The sequence below is a fragment of the Camellia sinensis genome, chromosome 11, assembly GCF_055761805.1.
Source record: "Camellia sinensis isolate YWXY chromosome 11, ASM5576180v1, whole genome shotgun sequence".
Lineage (NCBI taxonomy): Eukaryota > Viridiplantae > Streptophyta > Magnoliopsida > Ericales > Theaceae > Camellia > Camellia sinensis.
The window spans coordinates 115288629-115298501 of NC_138971.1; the positions used below are offsets into that span (position 1 = coordinate 115288629).

The 9873-nt window shown below is 35.0% G+C and overlaps 1 long non-coding RNA gene across 1 annotated transcript; it reads left to right on the top strand.

Moving 5' to 3' along the window:
* The first annotated feature begins 370 nt into the window (after positions 1–370).
* Positions 371–7572, top strand: LOC145802088 (uncharacterized). The gene is made up of 2 exons (XR_014344363.1): positions 371–2272; positions 7110–7572. It is a non-coding gene; the product is annotated as an uncharacterized LOC145802088 (long non-coding RNA).
* The last annotated feature ends 2301 nt before the right edge of the window (positions 7573–9873 follow it).

Here is a 9873-nt window from a genome sequence, read left to right on the forward strand (position 1 = left end):
TCGTTTATCTTTATTTAAATTATATATAAATATATATAAAAATAATAATATAAATACATTTTTTATATATTAAATAATATAAATAATATTAAAAAAAATTTATCGAGTCGAGCTCGAGTTTCATTAAAATTAACTAGCCGAGTTGAGCTCGAGTTCAGTTCCTTATCGAGCCGAGCTCGAGCTCGATAAGTAAACGAGTTGAGCTCGAACTCAGCAAAGCTCGACTCTGCTTGGCTCGGTTCGTTTGCAGCCCTAGGGGGGAGGTTATTAGGCTAGGGTTTGGTTGGTAGGCATAAGGGTAGATAGGGTACTTTGTGAGACCGTAAAATTATAATTTTTTTTTTTTTTTTTTTTGGGGGGGGGGGGGGGTGGTGTCCTAAGAAATTGTGTGGTGTCCTAAGAAATTGTGTGGGTGCTATAGCAGCTCCCTTCAATGCTCTGTATTTCACTATGCAAGAGTATGATTTTTAACTCATCTGTGATGTTCTATACAAGTACTAAGGTTGATTTCAACAACTTCATAATTTTAGCATCTGATTACATTTCCATAAGACTGATATGTATTACTGTTATGCTGCCTCAAGCATAAACATTTGATTTATTGGGTAGTATGGATGTAAAAGTAGCATGATTCCTGCTTCAATTTGATGAAGCATTTACACATCTTTCAATGGCAAATTCACTCACTTTTTCTATTCTTCAGTCCCTTTCCTTTTATGATAGCATTTGTTTTCGTACTTTAATTTGTTCAAGCTGTATGCACTAGCAAGAAAAGGGCAATCTGAAAAGATGAAGTTATGAAAATTGTGGGTTAAGTGGTTGTTCCTAATTTGATATCAAGAGATGGTAAAGGAAGTGATATTGATTTGTTCTGCAATTTAAGTTTGCATTATTTTGAATATGTATGTAATAGTTTTTTATTTTTTATTTTTTTATTATCGGCAACATGTATGTAATAGTTAAGTCTTTACATGTTTTTCGATTTCTGATTCATTGCATCTCAAGACCGACCAAAGAAGGGTTAACGTTGTGTAGCTAGCCTAAGGCAAGAGGCAATAAAGCAAAGCTAGCGAAGGGGGAATAAAAAAAATCCAATTTTGGTATGCTTTGTAAATTTTATATGCAGTACAACATGCAGAGGTTATCCTTTGAAGAGGGTATTATGTAACTCGACTTGAATGCTGGTGGAAGCCATAAAGCCACAGTTTGAGCTACCAATCTGCAGAATATGGCCAAACCTACAGTTTGAGTAGGAGGGGAGGATAGGTGATTACTTTTTATTTTCATGGAGCTTTTACATTCTTATGTAAATTTGGTGGTATGATCATTAATTAATAAATCATGGTAATTTATTGCAATGTGGGGTTCCATTTCTTGATTTATGACAATGGAATTGGATAACAGGTTGGCACATTGTATGTTTATTCTGGGATAAAGATGGTCAAAATTTGAAACATGTTTAGCTTTTGTTTGTTTGTATATACAACACTGACAAAAAAAAGTTGAATATGCTCTCTTTTGGATTTGTCAAGTCACAAAACATGTTTATCAATTGAACTGTAACCATTATCTTCTTATTTTTCTCACTCTCATCCAAAAGGGGGTGGAAATTTTGGTTCTTTCCTTTTTTACTTTTTTCTTTTTTTTTTCTTTTACCAATAAAATTCGAACACAACATTAATGTTCTAACTAATAATATATCTCAAGCTTGAGAACTACCAATCAGAAGTTTGGGCTTGTAACAGCATCTTCAATGGTTATTACAGTTAAATTGATAGTCAAAACTACTTTTTTGGTTAGGCAAAGATACTATTTTTGCCTTTTTTATTTCTTTTTTTGGTGATGTTCCATTGCTATTAAAGTTAAGGGCAAATTACAAACACTCTCCTCGAGGTTTGGTGAAAATACAGATTCTCCCGCCTCCTGAGGTTTATATTTTCATAACAAATTGTCCTCTGAGTTTTTTATTTTCATACAAATTCCCCTTAAATTTTTCCTAATTTGTTATGAAAATTTGACCCTCAGAGAACAATTTGTAATTTCTCAAACTTCAGGGGATCTGTATTTTTACCAAACCTCGAGGGAGTGTTTGTAATTTGCCCTTAAGTTGATTGCCCATATATGTATAATTGCATAACCAGGTTAGAACTCATGGGACACCCAATTGGAAGCTCTCTTTAACCAAGCTTCGGCCAAAAGCTTCAGCCAACCCCATATGGCCCGACAATATTTCACAGCAAAAGACAATTCTCGGTGGATTTACGAAGACATGGTGAGTGAGCTTCCACTTGCTGCCTCTTGTCTTCTCTAAGCTTCAATTTTATTTTATTTATTCTGAGATATGGGGGTTTAATGTGTTGATCTTACAAAATTACCTCATGTGTTGGTGGTAATCTTACAGGGCATTTATCATGTTTCTCTCTTTTCTTTTAGACTTGTTTTTCATTTATAATGTTTCATCCAAACAGTGGAGGCTGTTCTTTGTTTTTTTTTTTTTTTTGATTTTTGATTTTTCTTACGTTATGTTTGGTTGGGGGATTTAGGAAGATATTTGAAAAGGGAATATTTAAATGTGTGTGAAATTAGATGAAATGTAGATATATTTTATTTATATTTCTCTTACTTTTTTCATTTTTCTTTCTAAATTTCTCTTCAAATCTCTCAACTAAACGCAACATTAAGGTAATGGAACTTTGCTTCTGGCTATCATTGTTTGTGAAGCAGGTCAGAAGGTAAGGAAGGCAACAGGTGGAGGGGATGGAGGGAGGTGGCAGGAAGAAGCAAGTGGTGGCGGCTCAATTTGGCAACAAGTTAAAAGAGTCGGTTTTTTGACTTTTTAATTTTTTTATCCAAAAAAAGTAAATTTTTTGTCAAAAAAGACAAAAAATTAAAAAATAACTTTTTATTAACTTTTCAAAACACTCTAAAGAGTTGGTTGGCTTGAGGAAGACAATGGGACAGTTATAATTAAAGAGTAAAATAGTAAAATATTTTTTTTTTTGTTAAACGTGTTTGTATGATTTATAATTTATATACTTGGAGGGGTTGTTTGTTGAATTTTAAGCATCAGGAAAGTAACTAAAAGAACGAGCCATAGTTGACAGGGAGTTTACTGTAGTACTCTACATATATAATAGTACATATATGAATAAGGTCATGTTTGGTTGCAACCTATATGGACTAGAGTAAGGGTATTTTAGTTATGAGCAATTCTATTTTACACACCACCGATCCTCTTAGTACAAACCATTATTTAGTATACATACATAATAATTTTTAGATTGTAAAAATATCTTAGTTCACACAATAGCTTTTCCTTTTTAATCCTAAACTAATAAATTGGTACACACCACAACTAAAATGTTTAATTTTTTTGTGTATGAACACTCAATATTTGATCAACTTTAATAATTTAAACAAAATAATTTTATTTAATTATAAATAATTGAACATTTTATAAGGAGTTGTTTGAGATTATCTAAATAAGTGTATTTTTTTGACTTTTTACAAAAAGATATGTATAAAAGTAGAGAGGTGATGTAATTTAAAAATGATAAAAAGATAAATAAGTGTACTTTTTTTAGATTATAATGGTGAAGATGATGAGTGTAGTATGTTAGATTATAATAGTGAAGATGAATAGTGCTGGATGAGTGTTGGAAGAGAAATTTGTTTCAAAAGATATAGTCTATAGATGATAGTGTATAAAAATTTATATTTTTATATGTGAATTATTTTAATGAGTACATATACATCTATATTTCTTTAATAGTCATTTTATTCGAATCTATTATTGTTATATAAATTTAATGATTAAATGGTATACACTAAAAAAATTTAGGAAAAATTATCGGTAAATCCCAAATTAGAGAATGTTGATCCATTTAGTCCTGTATTTTTTCTTATGAATCATTTGGTCCTATTTAGTTGGTAATGAATATTTTCTTTTGATTTGATATGGATGGAGTTTACATATTTACCCTTATGGTATGATTTGGGGGGATTTTGTTTGCTAATGTGTGTGTGTCAATGTAATAGGTAACTTTTTAACATTTCCATTTGGGGTTGTGATTTGTGCAAAATTATTTACAGTGGAAAGGATTTAATTGTTGATGTGGTTTTCCTGTAACATGTGAAATCATTTTGTGCATTTCTAGGAGGTTGTTGGGTTGTGTTAATTTTTCGGTGCTAGTGCTACTCTGAGCGGCTGGCTATCAAGGTAATTGTGGGTTGTTTTGTGGGGATTTTGTTTGGGTTTTAATGTATGTTGCTTATGTTTTGTTTTTGTGTTTGTGCAATGTAAGTTTTTTTGTGTTCTGGTAAGGAGTGCTTTCATTTCGGAACTAAGGGGTAAGGGGATATTAAGGTTTTTGTTGATTTTATAGGTATGAAGGTTGTTATTTTGTTGTTGTGTACTTACGGGCAAACGAAAGTTGTTGTTCGACTTCATCAAGCGTTGACGTTTGCGCAGTTGGTTGATGGGATATGCAGGAAGTTTGATGGTTTGGTACCCAAGATAGTGTTTTTATTGTTTGTCGTACCCAACTATAATAAGTTCGGTTGGGTGCGGTGAGGATCTTCGTATGTAGAACGTTACCTATGACAAAGATTAGGCAATGTTCATTTGTTAGGTACGACAGGATATTAAGATAAAACAACTAATTACTATTAACAAAAACACACATGATAGCACTGAATTCATGGTAACAGGTACGAAACGGACAATGCATATTGCAAACAAAACAAAACACACAAAACAAACAAACAAAAAAAACGAACACCAACGTGCTCATGGTTTGTTAAAGTGAATAACCAAAACGTATCCCTATGTTTTCCATCAAATGTAGGCAACAAACATCCTTTAAGTCCCTATTTGTGTATATCCATTTACATTCCATCGTTGCACGAAACAGTAATAATTTTCCGTATTACAACATCATCTCGCACATAGGACTACTCCTAAAAAATAGTACAGTTCGAACTGCTAAGTCTACACATTTCATAAGTATGGCAGGGTGTAAGAAAATTAAAAACCCAAACATGTTTGTTTGTTAAAATCTTTGTCACACCAGAACTCCACATGTTTTACCACACAACACACATACATTATGTCTACCACACATTTTAACACACTAATTTGCATGTGATCTGAGCACAACGTATGCATATGTCCATATTTCAGTATATATAACACAAAAATGACAAACATTAGGGCAATTTGGCTTGTTGCAATGTGGTGCCACCAGTTCATTGAAATTACAATATAAATTGTGGCTTGACGTAACGTCATGTGCATAACATGCCGACAATTACTTGAATGTACAAGGGACAAAATTGAACATTGCATAATCAAAGGATGGCAACCCATAATGGAAAACACAATCACATAATCATCAACATGATTGATTGTCTTACGACGTAAAAAACCAGCACACAGACTGATGTTTTGTTCCGGCAGGCAATCAAAATATGGCAAAACATATGGCATGACATAATGTGGGGTTAACGTTTAATTTGAACCTATCTAACGCAATGTGGCATGATGCAATGACATGCAAACGATAGTGCTACGATAAGTAAACTACAAATTAACGCCACATTGGATCTGAACAATGATACATCAACTCAATAAACAATGCACGACACATTCTTGAACAAGATAACGTATTGTCATATTACACTTTCTAGTTGTGACACTAAAATCCACAAACACAATCAATAAATTGACATGAAATCCATTCACCACAAAGGGTAAATCATATTACCATGTAACATAGGAAACAATCTCATAATGTAACAATAACAGAGGAAACAACAATAACATCACAGCAATAACAGAGGAAACAAACTCCTAATGTGACAACTACGACTGGTGTTCATTGACTTACGGCAAAAAAAAAAAAAAAAAAATCGATCCCTAACATAACATCACCACACCAATGTGCCTTGTAACATCAATTCAAAATCCCAAAACAAACCACATCGCATTCAACGCATAACATTGCACAATAAACCAACTAACTACAGTGGTTAACATCACAAACGTTCGCCTGTCATAGTCATCGATTTCGATAGACCGACGACGACATAACCAATATGTATTTGTCTCTGCAAATCAATAGCCTGAGAAGATGACGACAAACAAGTGCTAATAGGATGTATAATCTACTGTTATCAACCATCAAACATGGGGATGTTCAAATGTGGAAATGTTGCATACTAACATTTCCATATGAAGATCAGAAGATTCGATCGAAAACAAGAGAAAACACAAAAGGCCTATAGTGCACTTTATGTCTAGATTTGTAATTTCACCATAATCAAAAACCCAAATTGGGGGGAGCTTCCATTTGCACACACCATTTCCACTCTTTGCACATCCTTCTCACTACACACAACTAAAAAATTAATCCCAATTTATTTTACTCACTGCACACACCTTTTATTCCACATCTACCCTCATACACACACACACACACTCCTAGACCCCAAACCTAGTTCTCCGAATGGTGCAAATACACACCTATTGAAGTTGTATCTCTCACATACGTCAAACTCTCACACACGTCTCTCACATAAGCCATCTCTCACACCTTTCGTCCTCAAAAGCTTATTGAAGACATCTCATTGAAGCATTGAAGAATCTCATAGAACCATTGAAGGAATTCTTCACATTTGGAGAACTTAGGTTAGTTTACTTATTTCAATCCTCATTCCTATTTCATTTGTAATGTAGGGTTTGTTTTTACCATTTTCGAAATGAACAAACGCATAGCCCACCAAAATGAGCAATTTATTCCTCATTCGAAATTGGTTTTCCGAAAATATACAACTTGTTTGGAAGTAGCATTCCGAAAATTATCATTTATTTCAACAGTAGAATTTTGAAAATTTTTCATTATTTCGACATTCAACTTCCGAATATGTTTAATTCGGACAACATTCAACTTCCGAAATGAATTTCGTATTTTAGTTTTCAACTTTCGAACAGAATATATATTTTCAATTTTCAACTTCCGAACGGTTTTGTTTTATTTTGTTTTTTTCCCCCCATCTTTTGTATATTGTTTTTACAATTGTATACTCATTAAATATATTAATTTTTGCAGATAATATGGATTCTAAATGTCAACAATGTGTCCCACCTACTGCTTCAAATATACGACGTCGTGAATTGGATGTTGACCATGAACGGGGACGAGAGTGTGGGCGAGGACGAGGTCGGGGTCGTAGACGGGGTCATGGTCGGGGTTCGGTAGAATATGATATCCCAGTGCCAGTCAAAGTCTGAGCCGAAGCCAAAGACGAATTGAAGGTGATGATATGCCTGACATTGCCGTGGAGAATGCCTCTTTACCCGATTCTCCTATTGTCCAGGAAGAGGACCTTACTCATGCATTTCCCAATAGACCGACTGATCCATCAATACAACGGAGTTTCAATGTGACAACCCTCACCACTGATTAGTGCTAATCTATGATTAAGCATGTTAAGTGATTGATTGACTGAAATTCTGAACTGATTGATTGAGTGTATTAGTTTAAATGCAAATCTATCTATTTGACTGCTAAATGATCTGTTCATGTTTTATGTTTTAAACTGCAAATTGAAGGCCTTATCGGCGGCCGAATCTGAAACTGATTAGTGTTTTGTGTTAATTAGAATTAATGTGATTTTATGGTAAATTTAGTTGAAATTTGATTTGGTATGATTAAATTAGATTAAATAGTGTTGAAGCACATTAGTTGCCTTAACTACCCATTTACCATCTAGTGGGCCACCTCACACTTCTTGTTTAGAGCTTAGTCTTGCATCATTTTGTGTTCACTTTCTAGACCTAAAACGTGAGAGAGAGCTAGAGAGTTGGAAGAGGAGCTTGAGTTCATCAAATTGTCTTGAAACTTAGGAGATTTGAAGGATAATTGCAAATTGAGCTTGTATATCTTGAATTCAAGACCTAAGGTAGGACATTTACCTTCTTATTTGTGAATTTAAGTTAGTTCTTGCATGGTTAATGAGGCATTAGTGATCTAAGTCTAGAATTGGTTCTAACATGTTGAATTGAAGCTTAAATCATACATGCATGTATACATTGTTGAATTTTGAGGTTGTTTTCATGGAATCCTCACATGCATGTCCATATTTGGATCATAGTTCATGAATTCATCATGTTTTGGAGTGAATTGACTCATTTGATCATGCATTGGAAGCTTTGAAGTTGATTAAATTCATTCATGTTGCATGTTCATCATGTTCATGAAGTTTTGATGAAATTGTGTTTTAATTGAACTATCTTTGGGCTTTGATTTTACAAATTGATCTTCAAAACATGTTATATTATGGGTTTAAAGTATTTTTCCAGAAAATGGGCCCAAGAGGTTGAGTTTTGATGTGTTGAATGTTGAGTTTCATGCTTGGAGACAAATCTAGAAATTCCAGATTTTGGATCCACGCTCGAGCGAGGAACTCCACGCTCAAGCGTACACTCTGAGTTCATGCAGTCTGCTCGAGCGAGTAAAGTAACGCTTGAGCGTGAAATGCGTGTATCCAATACTTTGCATGTGTTTACAGTTCGCTCGAGCGAGGGAATGCACGCTCGAGCGAGGGAATGCACGCTCGAGCGAGGACTTGTGTCTTACGCTCGAGCGGGGGTCGAGCGCCCATCGAGCGTGAATTTCATGCATCCAGTACTTTTGCAGTCCGCTCGAGCGAGGAAAGTCACGCTCGAGTGGAGATCCTTTGTCTGCATGTCTGCTCGAGCGTAGAAAGTCACGCTCAAGCGAGACCCCTATTTTCTGAAAATTCTAAAAAATGTTTTAAAGTGCATCTTTGCATCCTCATTTCATCCTAGGCATTCCTAGGCCTAGTTTAAGGCATCTTAATGAGGATATTGATGTAGAATCACACCGAGTCAAGATAGGGATTAAGTTATTGTTTCCCAAACGTGTAACTTAGTGTGTGTTCATCTTGTAACTGTGTAGGGTTGGCATCCGAGGACGCTCACTAGCCTATCTGTAGCCCAGTGCTCTGTGAGTAACAATGTTGTAAAGATATATTCAATCATGAATATTTTCTAAATGATCAACTGTACTGCTTTCTGAAATGATATTTCTTACTGAATGAATGCTTGTCTTATTTGCAACCTGTATTCGTGGCATCCATAGCAATTTACTGTTACTGTACTGTACTGCTACTGTCACAGAGATCTCTGTCGGTTCCCATGTTTGGAACCACTACTGTTTACTGATATGATGGCCATCAACTGACTGTTCGGTCTGTTAAGACCTACTGTACTGTTTGTGTCACGACCCCAAACCGCCTCTAGTAGTTTGGTGCCGTGATAGCCAGTAATCCGAGATTACCGAAGGCCAACTTACAAGATTCACAGACATTCAGAGTATAAATAAATAGGGCTCACAAGTGCGGAAGCAAAATTTTAAAATACAAGTGGTCCATAAGAGCTGTGCTTAAGTCGAATGAGATAGCAACCATTTGCATATGGGTTATAACTTAATTACAAACAAAGCAAAGTGCAAGATACATTTTTCGTATTAGCAAAGGGCTCTACAAGCCGACATAAACAAGCTGTACAAATTACAGATCCAAGAATACAGTCTGCCAGGTTGCCGACATCTTCTTTGCCGACATAACAATCATACAAAAACATACATCTTGATCAAAAGGCTTCTCAGCCGACGTGTTCGAAGCACAAATATTACAAGTCGAGAAGCATGATTTTCAAGATTGCCGATCTGAATGCAGGTTAAGCCGACATAATCAAAACCCAAAACAAGCTCCAGAAATCACATCTAGGCGTCACCGCCTTCTTGTTCATCACCTACATATATATAGAGAGGGTGAGCTTGGATACTC